Raw genomic sequence first — 11,098 nt, 5'->3', positions numbered from 1 at the left:
TTTTCTTTTAACAGATTCGATATAAGCTTGCTCTCGTAACTGTTTTTCTTTTGCAACAGTTTTTTTTTTTTTTGAATTAGTACAAGGGAATAACTATTTTTTTTTACAACAGTTTTAAATATAAGGGTATAAATTTTTACCCATAACTATTTTTATTGATAACAGTTTTCAAATGAATACAAGGGTAATGCTTTTTCATCCGTAACTGTTTTCAGTTACAACAGTTTTTGAGTAAGATGTGCATTTTTACCCTTAACTAATATTCTGCCTTTAACCTTTTTTGAAACATTCGTTTATATTTACGAATATGTTCTCAAAGGTTTTCGAGTCAGGCTTGTGTTTTTGGCTCGTGACTTTGCTCTTAACTTTCGATTTGTTGGGTAGACCTTAGGCTTGACTTGAATTTTGATTTTTCTAGTCTCTTTGCCTTCCATATATATAGTCCCCCAAGCGTTAGAGTTTTGAAGTATGAAATCTCGAGCATTTGATTATCCCTTACATGTGGTCCATTTTCTGAAAAGGAAAAACATACGGGACTCGAAGGTATATAATTAGATGATGATTGCTTAACCCTTTTTATTTATCAAAAGGGTTGTAACCTAGACCGGGAATAATACAGTGTTCCTCGTGTCTTTCGGGTCTAATATCATCATTTGGCATTTTAGGGAATTTATCCGAGTACAAGTTTTTCTTGGCACTTTGGAAAATTATTTGAGTGCTCATACTTAGTCTTTTAGACTTAAAATATATATTTGGATGCATCGTTACTTGTGCGATATCTAAAGTTGCACCTTTGGGTGTCTAACTTTTAAATAAAAGAGGGCTCTTTTATATACTTTAAACGCTATTGAATAGGACGTCTCCTTTTCATTCAGGCGTAAAATAGGATCAATTGATCCGAATAGACTTTTAGTCTGAGGGATTATTAATGCCGGTAGGATTTACAAGAGTATTGACCCCATTAAGATTTACGGGAGTATTGATCCCGGTAAGACATTGAGTTTGAGGGAGTATTGATCCCAAATAAATATATATCTTAGTAGATTTGTCCTGAAGAGACATTTAATCTGATTGGATTTGAATCCAAATTAGAGTATATGAACATACTTCCAAGTAGAGAGGGACACATGTCCGAAATAATATTTGAGATTTACGGGATAATCGATCCGAGTCATAATACAATTAGCCATTAAGAAAGGCTTATATATTTAGCTTGAATGGTCATTGTTAGACCGAATATAAGTTGCGTGTTTGTTCAAAGTGAACTTTATTCTGGTGGCATATTTGCATACCTTTATCATGACTTAGATGTAAAACTCTCGTTTTTTATCGTGGGATTCTTGACTCTGACATGGAGTTCTCGATCCTTTTTGTGTACGTGTAGTATACGTATTTTTGAAGAACTCATTTAACACTGTTTAAATTGTTTATGCTTGATATGAGTAATACAACTAACTGAGTTGATCTGGTAAATTATATCGGAATACTCTTAGGAATTCTATCTACCAAGGCAATCAATTGTTTGTATCACTTCTTATAATATCACGTCAAATTGACTAATCTTCAAGTATAAGTAATATTCCTAGCATTTGAGTTTTGAGGTATGAGAACTCAAACACTGGAATCATAATTTGACAATCCGCAGTTTAATAGTCCCCAGTAGGATAGTTAGTTTCGATATTGATGGACTTTCAAATGGTCCAGTTCCAACATAGGGACGGTACTGAAGCTCTTTTTATCAAATATTTTGTACTCTGGTCGGGAACTACGGAGGTTCCAAAATGTTGTCGAGGATCATGCCATATCTTGATTTGAGCTATTTATACTGACTTTGATGAGTTTTGATTTAAAGCCTTATTACCGGAGTAATTTTCACTGCTTTGTTTGGTCCATGTGGCATTTTAGCTTTTGGAGCCTTAAATATTCTCAAATATAATTCTCCTTCAACAAGCCAGGCAGTACGGGATGAGATGCACTCAGAGTTATCGAGAGCATGCTTGTCTTTGGGTAAAGTCCCATTCTGCGAGTAAGTAATAAATGAATTTATTATGCCAATTCAAATTAAATTAGTCAGGCTTACCTCATTTTCATTCTAATTGATGATAGATCAAGGATCGCCTAAATAAGAGATGGATCAATCCCGAGACTATTTGATCCGGAAATGATATTTCTCAATAAGTGCCCGGCGTTGCTTTTAGAATCAGTGATATCAGCAGTAGATCCGAGACTAGTACATCTGGCTCGATTTTCTTGGGTTTCATAATTTTCTTGGATTTGATCAATCGTTAAATCAATATTTTTGCTCTGAGTCCCCAAGCTAATTTAAGCCCTGTAGCATATGCTTCATACTCGGCTTTGTTGTTAGTAATAAAATAACTTTTATGAATTATCTAACTACTTTTCCTGATAGGCATTAAGCATTGTCTCTAACTCGGGAAGTTTAGTACTTGTGGACCTAATTGTATAGAAGGTCCAGATCCCGAGAATTATCCCAGAAATAAATATGTTCGGGTAATATGTTCGAGCTAAGATTAATCATGAAATCTGCTAAATTTGTGATTTTATAGCCGTACGTGACTGATAAACAATATCATATTCACTTAGTTCGACTACTCATTTAGCTAGCCTTCCTGACAGTTCATGATATTGCGCAATGAAAATATAGTGACTACGGGATTTGAATAACATTGAAAATAAAGCCTTAGATTTAGGGCAACTACAATTAATGCCAACTTATCAAAATGTAGATATGTAGTTTCCGTATCTAAGAGCATTTTATAATAGATAGGAGAATGTGTACCTTTATCTTCTTGAATTAAAATTGCACTTACCGAGACATCCGAGACAATTTGGTGTAGCGGCAATCATCTTTCTCCTCGGAATTTTGAAAGTAATGATGCGTTGTTGTTAGATAGCAAGTTCGAATGATTCGACTTTTCGGACTAAACCGATCTTTCGAAGTTCTGTAACTTTATCTTTTATTATTTGACTCTAGTTTCTTCTTTTGCTTGACCAGATTATTTCACGGGTCAATATTGAGCATATAAACCTTTACCTCCGGTGGTACACCTGTTATGTTAGCACGGAGGCAAGCAAAGCAATTTTTGTTAACATGTAAAAATTACCTTTAAATTTGTTGTCGAGTCACGACCAACGTAAACCTTCCTATTTGGGAAGTCAATGATAATTTATAGTTCTTCAGCATTTGACCTCGTGGCTTCTGATGCTTTCGGTTCAATGATTGCTTCGGAAAATATTTGTATAATTGTCCAAGGTTATTAATGAACCTTCCTTCCTCATGGTCTATTCCATAAAGCAGCTATCTATTCTTTTTCAGTTGTTAGGTGTGGTATCTTTGTAAGCAATCTCGTGGGTGTTTTACCCATGTTCCTCCTAATCTTCATTCTACTCTTATGAAATTTTACAATTTAGCAAGGTAATTCCTTACCTGTTCGGGTAGATCCGGATCTTTTCCAGCCCGTGAAGAAAATCTCGTATCTCTTTGCTCGGACCTATTTTTTAGATTTTTGCATTTAAATTCGGATCACCCAAGAATCACATCTGTTTGATCTCCGGGTCTGTTTTTGACTTTTAATTGAATGAACGTGTCTTTCTTTATTCAGAGCTTTGTATATATCGAATTTAAATTTTGCTCCTCAGTTCCGGGAAGGTCCGACGTTATTCTTCTAACTCCTTCAATTGGATCCGGAATCACCTCGGTTTGGTTTTCGAACCTGGTGTATCTGAACCTCCTGTTCCGGAACTGTTTCGTACAGATTCGTTATAATCAGTTCTGGTACTGATAGTTGCGGTACTAATATATCGATGTACATTCTCTATTTTTCTCTACTTGTTGCTTACATATTATTATCATGGCTATTCTTCCCTTTTTATTTTGCATGGTAAAGCAATCTCCAACTTGGTTGTCCTCAACTGTGTTGATTGGCAAATTTCGGCCATGATGAAGGTTTAAACTGAAAACAAGCGATTAACAAAAATTGTTACTATCTTTGGATGAATAGCAAATTTGCTTGAGTTCCCGGTAACGGAACCAAACTGTTTAACCCAAAAGATAGTTTTCAAGGTCAAAGCAATAATTTTATATGATGGGCCACAAGCAACCGATTCAATCCGAAAGATAAAAAATTTCGTTAACACAACGTGATAGAGAAGTGGAAAATAAATTCAATGACAGATAATATAATAAAAATAAAGCAAAGAAGAAAGAATTCTTATTGAATGATCCTTGATAGGATAATGAGCCGAACAGGGCTTAAAGGGCCAAACTATGGCTAACTTGGGAGCAAGATGCTATGAATTACAATGTATATAATTGTAGAGAAAAAAATTAGATTCCCCTGATGGTGGTAAAAGTATGTCTATTTATAGGGCTAAATCTAAGTAACCATTCTCCTTGAATTATGGGTCCATTATGAGCATTTACTCAATCCATCCATTACTTTTGGAAGACTTGTAACAACTATGTAAATGCTGGAATTTCGTAACTGATGAGTTAATTCCGTAACCGATGAGTTAATTCCATAACTGATGAGTTAATTTCGTAATTGATGAGTCAATCGCGTGCCTGTTGAGTCAATCTTGTAATTGATTGCCTTGTTCTGACCGTTTCAATCATTTATTGCATTCATTAATAATTGATTTGTAACTGATGGTGCAATGATGATAAATCCCATATAATCCGGGATTAATTGGTTCCTTCCTCATGAGATATTCTCCCACACCTGATCCGGGCTATTTCATGATGATCAGTTCTGAGGCTAACAGGCACGGTACGAGTATGTTCGGTCCCGGGGGTGTTTCACATATCATCTTTACATGTCATTCTTCACTTTTCTTCAAACTTTGCTGGCACGTGTCACCATTTAATAGACCCACATGGCGAGTCTAATTTTTTTACTAATACAGCTATAGCAGCAATAAATTCAGCTTCTATACCTGATAATGTAACAATACTCTACTTCTTGGAAGGCCACGACAATACTCTTGTGGCTAGCATAGACATAACCTGAAGTACTCTTTCTATCATCTTGATATCTCGTACAATCACTATCAGTAAAGCCAGTCAAATATGAAATTTCTCCCTTATTGTAGAAAGATCTAAAATTCTTGGTTCCTTGTAAAACGAAGAATTCTCTATGCAACTAGCAGATGCATCTCAGTTGGGTTCTCCATATATGTACTTATAAGATACTGCATAAATGATGTCTGGTCTTGTGGTAGTTTGATACATTAAACTACCCATAATTTGCTTGTAAAGCATGCTATCCACCCTTTTTTTAATTCCAGCTTTGCTTAGTTTCAAGCCAAACTCAAACGGGAGTGTTGGTGGCATTGCAGTCTAAAAAATTCGCACATACTTCTTTTGAGAAACAAATATTCCATCATAAGAAATGCACCACTTCTAAACTAAGAAAGTAGTACATCGGTTCGTTGCGTCGCGCAACCTGATCCAAATAATAAATGACATCCCGGCTCTCAAGCTCACATCAGAATCTCAGTAACCAAAATAAATCAATAACCATCTCTCCCAGAGCTCACATCAACCAGAAACCCGTCAGTTTCTCATAATCCGCGTGTACACCATTCAAGAGAGAAACATGAGAGGGTGAGCCTAGGGGGATAGATCCATATCCACACGTTGCACAGACAACTCACATGCTAGTAATATGAATCGCACAGACAACTCATGTGCTGCACAGATAACTCATGTGCTACACGGACAACTCACGTGTTGTATGTACAACTCACATGTCAATAATATCAATATCTGGATTCGCACGGGCAACTCACGTGCTGCATAGATAACTCAACAACAACAACTACAACAAACCTAGTATATTTCCACAACCGGGGTCTGTGGAGGGTAGTGCGTGTGCAAACCTTATCCCTACCTAGCGAAGGTAGAGAGGGTGTTTCCAATAGACCCTTGGCTTAGAAAAAGTGAGAAGAAGAAGGGGAAGAAGAGGAAGAAGATGAGGGAGGAGGAAGAAGAAGAAGAAAGAGAAAAGGGAAAAAGGAGGGGGGAGGGGAATTAGTAGTACTAAACACTAACAACAGGAAATACGATAACAGAAGCGAACTAAATCACATGACAAAGTAACGATCTACTTAAGAACCTGCAGGAACCTGAATGCTACTAAAGTAACTGGTAAGAAAAGGAGAAACTTACAACTACCTACTAACCTTCTACCATAATCCTCGACCTCCATACCTTCCTATCAAGGGTCATGTCCTCAGTAAGTTGAAACCACGCCATATCATATCTAATCACCTCTCCCCAATACTTCCTTGGCCTACCTCGACCTCTCCTCAAACCCGCTATGTCCAGCCTTTCACATCTCCTGATAGGAGCATCAATGCTTCTCCTCTTTACGTGCCCGAACCATCTCAGCCTCGACTCCCGCAGCTTGTCCTCCACGGAGGCCACTCCTATATTGTCCCGAATAGCTTCATTCCTTATCTTATCTCTCCTGTGATACTCACTCATCCATCTCAACATCCTCATTTCTGTTACTTTCATATTCTGTACATGTGCGTTCTTAATTGGCAAACACTCCACCACATATAGCATATTTGGTCGGATCACCACTTTGTAAAATTTACCTTTAAGTCTTGGCGGCACATTCCTATCACATAAGACGCTGGACGCAAGCCTCCATTTCATCCATCCCGCTCTAATACGATGTGCGACATCCTCGTCAATCTCACATTACCCTAGATAATAGACCCGAGATACTTGAAACTACTTTTCTTGGGGATAACTTGAGTATCAAGCTTCACATCCGCGTGTGACTCATGAGCCCTGTCACTGAATTTGCACTCTAAATATTTTGTTTTAGTCCTATGCAACTTGAAACCTTTAGAATCCAAGGTCTACGTCCAAACCTCCAACCTTGCGTTGACCCCGCTTTGCATCTCGTCGATCAACACTATATCATCGGCAAATAGCATGCACCATGGCACTTCCCCCTATATGTGCCGCGTCAGCACGTCCATCATCAAGGCAAATAAAAACAGGATAAGAGTCGATTCCTCACATACGTCGGGAGTGATGTTGTTCAACAACTACCTAAATATGCACTCTCTCCCGAGTAATACATACTAAATAGGCACAGCTAATTGAGGGCCCTTCAATCAACCACAAGAATAATATAGTTGAACAAATAGAGAAAATACTACGGGTCAATTATATAAAAACATAACAAGAATTTATCCTACAAAAGGTTCCATCAAAACCCTAGATAACAAATTAGCTATTCATAATAGTATGTAAAACTACAATGCTAAAAGTCATAACCAACAATGAAAAGAGGAAGAGAAAGGAAAAACGAATTCCCCGCCTTGCTCCTATTGTGTCTCTGCCTCTTTAAGTCGAATCTGTGTCAAAAATATATCCCAACCTCCAAAAATACCGTTTTTCCATGTATATATACCAAGTTGGGTCGGGCCCAAACTATTATACCTTCTCCTACGCAAAAAAGGACAATTTTTCCACGTCTGGATGCCGCAGCCGCGGTAAAACCGCGGTACGACCGCGGTATATGGCAGGTATACTGCCTCAGCCCGCCTCAGGTCCGCGGTCGCGGTTTCGACCGCGTTTTTCACCCTGTTCCGTTTGGAATTTGGAAACACGTAAAACATGAAAGTTGTAGCCCTTTGAGTTAGCTTTCCAACCATATATTGTGGAGCCCAAATGGAGTTCTGAACAAATAGTTATGTGCATTTTACTAGACAGTGCGCAATATGCCTACTCGATTCTTCGTTTTGTTGCTCTATCATCCGTTGATCCCCGAATACGATCCCGGCTTAATTTCTTGGGCTTTGTGACGACCCGGCCCGTCATCACGTGAGTTACCTCCCCGTTTTCCCCATTTTTTATTTCTTTATGCTTCATTATCAGTGTTTGGTGTGAATAAACTGATTTGGATTGGTTCTAGAAGGAAATGAGACACTTAGTCTCTTTAAGGAAGGTTTGCTTTGGAAAAGTCAACCGGACGTTGACTTATGTGTTAGAGGGCTCGGATATGAATTCTGATGATTCGGTTAGCTTCGGGGGATGATTTGTGACTTAGGAGTGTGATCGGAAGTAATTTCGGAGGTCCGGTGTAGAATTAGGCTTGAATTGGCGAAGTTAGTATTTTGGCGATTTCCGGTTGATAGGTGAAACTTTGATCCAGGAGTCGGAATGGAATTTCGAGAGTTGTTGTAGCTTCGTTAGGTGATTTGGGATATGTGTGCAAAATTTCAGGTCATTCAGACGTGTTTTGGGTAGGTTTTTGATCGAATGCGTGTTTTGGAAGTTTTAAAAGAACTTAGGCTTGAATCCGATGTAATTTGGTGGTTTTGGTGTTGTTTGAGGTGTTTTGATGATTGGAGCAAGTTTGAATGACGTTTTAGGATGCGTTGATGCTTTTGGTTGAGGTCCCGGGGGCCTCGGGGTGATTTCGGATGGCTAACGGGAATTTTTGAAGTTTGAAAATGCTGCAAAAATGCAGCAGTCAGTGCAGAGCAATTTTGCTCTATGCGATCGCATAGAAGGAATTATAGGGGCTGTTTGGTTGTGCTATGCGATCGCATGAGAAGTGTTGCGATCGCACAGTGTCGTTGGATGGTGCATTGCGATCGCAGAGGTTCAGTTGCGATCGCATAGGGTATTTTGGAGGCTTGGAAAATTTGTGCTATGCGATCGCAGGAGCTTGGATGCGATCGCATAGTGTTAGCCACAGTGCCCGGGCAGAATGTTAAAAACAGTTCATCCGCGACCCCAAACGCATTTTCCGCCATTTTTGAGCACTTTGAGAGCTACTTGGTAGCATTTGAAGCGGGTTTCGACTGGGAATTGTTGGAGGTAAGTTTTAGGAGTTAAAAACATGATTATATGGTAGAATCATCCTTGAAATCCTTGAGAATTTAGCCAAATTGTAAGAAATTAGGGCTTGAGATTGAAATTCTAAATTTGGGATTTGAGGGGCTATTTGTGGTCCGATTTGAGAGTTTTTGGTATGTATAGACTCGTGGCGAGATAAGGAATCCGTTGATGGTAAATTTTTTGATTTTCGAGAAGTGGGCCCGGGGCTCGGGTTTTTGCTAATTTCGGGAATTTATCTATTTTTCGATTATTTTCGATTGGGTATTGTCCCATTAGCATATTGTGACGTATTCGTTGTGGTTTTGGTCAGATTCGACGCGCGAGGAGGTTAATTCGAAAGGCAAGGGCATAGCAAGCTAGGACTTTGGCCAGCTTGAGGTTAGTAATAAATGTAAATGTTGTGTTGAGGGTTTGAAACCCCGAATTTGCACAATGTAGTGCTATGTGAGGTGACTTGCACGCCGGATAACGGGCGTGGGGTAGAGCACCGTCGGGGATTGTGACTTGGTCCGTCCCGCTTAATAAAATTACTACCTAATTGATTGTAGTTTTGTGATATCCTTATAAAAATGGATTAATTGTCATAATTGGGCTTCGTGCCAACTACTTGAATCCTTCAGGGATTATTTTTACTGGTTTCTTACCATATTTCTAGATATTGAACTCAGTCCTGGTATTTAACATTGTTTTTGTAAACTCAGCCATTTTTCTAAAAGTAGAAACTAAAGTAATATTTTTAAATGAAGTTTGGGCTGAATATTTTTATATTATTGTGCCGAAAGGCTTATGTGATTTTGGACTGAGTATGGGATCGGACTGCACGCCGCAGTGGTATGACATTGATATTGATATGAGGCCGAGGGCCTGTTTGATGCCACGATATGGCTTATTATTGCGCTTGGGCCGTAAGGGGCCCCTCCCGGAGTCTGCACACCCCCAGTGAGCGCTGTCGACGTTAAATAAATGGAGCGGGCTGCACGCCGCAGCGGGGTACTGGAGAGTACCGGTTTATGTGTTGCATTGCATATTTTAATTGTCATTTATTCTTTATCTGTTGTGGTATTATTATAATTGTCTTCGCTGTTTTACTGTATTTATAGCTTTACCTTGTGTTTATTTGGGATTTATTATCCTCAGACATTATTTATATTTATTACTTTCTGGGTTGGAAGTACTCACAATACTCCCTGCACCTTGTGTGCAGATCCAGGTACACCACAGGGTGAGTGAGGATTTGTTTAGCTGAGCAGCAGTATCCGGGAGTATCGAGGTAGCTGCATGGCGTTCGCAGCCTTGATCTCTCCCATCTATCTTTATCCTTTTGTTCGCATTTTTCCTAGATAGACTTGTGATAGGTGAATATTCTGTATTAGAGGCTCATGTTCGTGACACCAGATTCTGTGGGCTGATCAGTATTTTTATTTGGGGTTTCGAATGTTAGAAATTATTTCAGAAATTCCGCGTTTAATTTGGTATTTTAGTTGTGAATATTTATTTATCCTCCGTGATTAATCGGTCAAGGTTGTCTAAATGGTCGGGCTTGCCTAGCAGTGTGTTGGGCGCCATCACGATCGGGGTTGGGTCGTGACAGGCTTTTACTCAGACTTCAAAGCTCCAAAACACTTGAATTCATTCCATAACATCTATATAGCTCGGAATCACTCCTACAAGGCATAAAACACATCGTTAGTGCAAAACACAAGCGATTAAAGCTTAAACTCAACTAAAGTGCAGTAAAATAGAGTGTAATAATCGACTAAAATACGCAATTATAGCCTATCATCAATAACGCTGACCTACTGAGGCCTCAAATCACACATAACAATATCAAAACTACGAATCGCACCTCAAACCAAACTTAAGGAACTTCAACTTCCAAAACTCATGCCGAACCATATCAAATCAACTCAGAATGACCTCAGATTTTGCACACATGTTCCAAATGACAAAATGAGCATATTCTAGCTTCTGAAACAACAATCCACACCTGATAACATCGAAGTCAACTCTCGGTCAAACCTATGAACTTTTCAAACCCTCAAATTGCCAACTTTCGCCAAGTAGAGCCAAAACCTTCTAGGAACATCCAAATGCAAATCCAGGCATATGCCCAAGTCCAAAATCACCATCCGGACCTAACGAAACCATCAAAACTCGGATCCGAGGTCAAATACAGAAAAGTCAAACTTAGTCAATTCTTCCAACTTA

The sequence above is a fragment of the Nicotiana attenuata genome, unplaced genomic scaffold (assembly GCF_001879085.1).
Source record: "Nicotiana attenuata strain UT unplaced genomic scaffold, NIATTr2, whole genome shotgun sequence".
NCBI classification, from domain to species: Eukaryota; Viridiplantae; Streptophyta; class Magnoliopsida; order Solanales; family Solanaceae; genus Nicotiana; species Nicotiana attenuata.
The sequence above is the reverse complement of the archived record's forward strand: the minus strand, read 5'-3'. Positions refer to the sequence as shown.